This window comes from Myotis myotis, unplaced genomic scaffold, assembly GCF_014108235.1.
Source record: "Myotis myotis isolate mMyoMyo1 unplaced genomic scaffold, mMyoMyo1.p scaffold_m19_p_3, whole genome shotgun sequence".
In the NCBI taxonomy this organism is placed as follows: domain Eukaryota; kingdom Metazoa; phylum Chordata; class Mammalia; order Chiroptera; family Vespertilionidae; genus Myotis; species Myotis myotis.
The window spans coordinates 187,016,722-187,017,693 of NW_023416335.1; positions in this window are offsets into that span (position 1 = coordinate 187,016,722).

The window sequence follows — 972 nt, forward strand, 5'->3', positions numbered from 1 at the left end:
GAGGTAGAGGTAGAGGTAGAGGTGGAGGTGGAGATGGAGTTAGAGACAAAGGCATAACAGTGACAGTGACAGAGACAGCCAGGCTAGGGGGAATTTGAATCTTCTGGGAAGGTTGTTAAAATCCCAGCCCAAGCGTCTCCCTCCAGGGAGCATGCCCATGCCATTCCCTTCCCCCTCTTCTTCCCACACAGGCACATGTCTTCTGACCTCTAAGGAACCAGGAGAGCAATGGGCAGTGGCAGCTCATCCCGGGCTAACACCCTAAACATGTCTCCAAGGCCTCCTTTTCTCTGTCTTCCCAGTCAGTTGGTCTAAGTATTTTTGCTGAGGTCAATAAATTCTTGCTTGTTTTTCTACCAAAAAAAAAAAAGAAAGAAAAGAAAAGAAAGAAAGAAAGAAAAAGAATCCCAGCCCAGAGACGATCAGATAGTAGGGCGTTAAGCAACCATGAGTATTTTGAAAATTCTTCCTGGATGATTTATACACCCAACTGTTGCTTTTGGCAATGAGAGGCTTTGAAAAAAAAAAAAAAGTGTAACAACACCTACAAAAATGACATAAATTGAATTGTTAATTAAAATGTTTTTCCAAAGTGAAAAAGCTTTGATCTGAAATATACTTTATGTTGCCAAGTGTACAATAGCCAATTTAAAACTCCTGGTTATAATTACAGTCTAGTAAGAGGATTTATTTAGTCAAGACACCTTCAAATACTTTTATTTTGACTAGATAAAATAAAATATTCTATGGAGTTTTAAAATAAAATTTTTAGATGAGAAAACTACTCTTTTTCTATCATAGAACTTTTGGAAACTACTGACATGTGGGGAAAATATCACTCCAAATCCCACAACACAGAGACATCCATTATAATATGCTCACATAATTATTTCCCTTGCCAAGCCTGCTTCTCTTCCCCAGGCCCCCTTAAAAATTGTGTCCATTTACATATATATATATATATATATATAT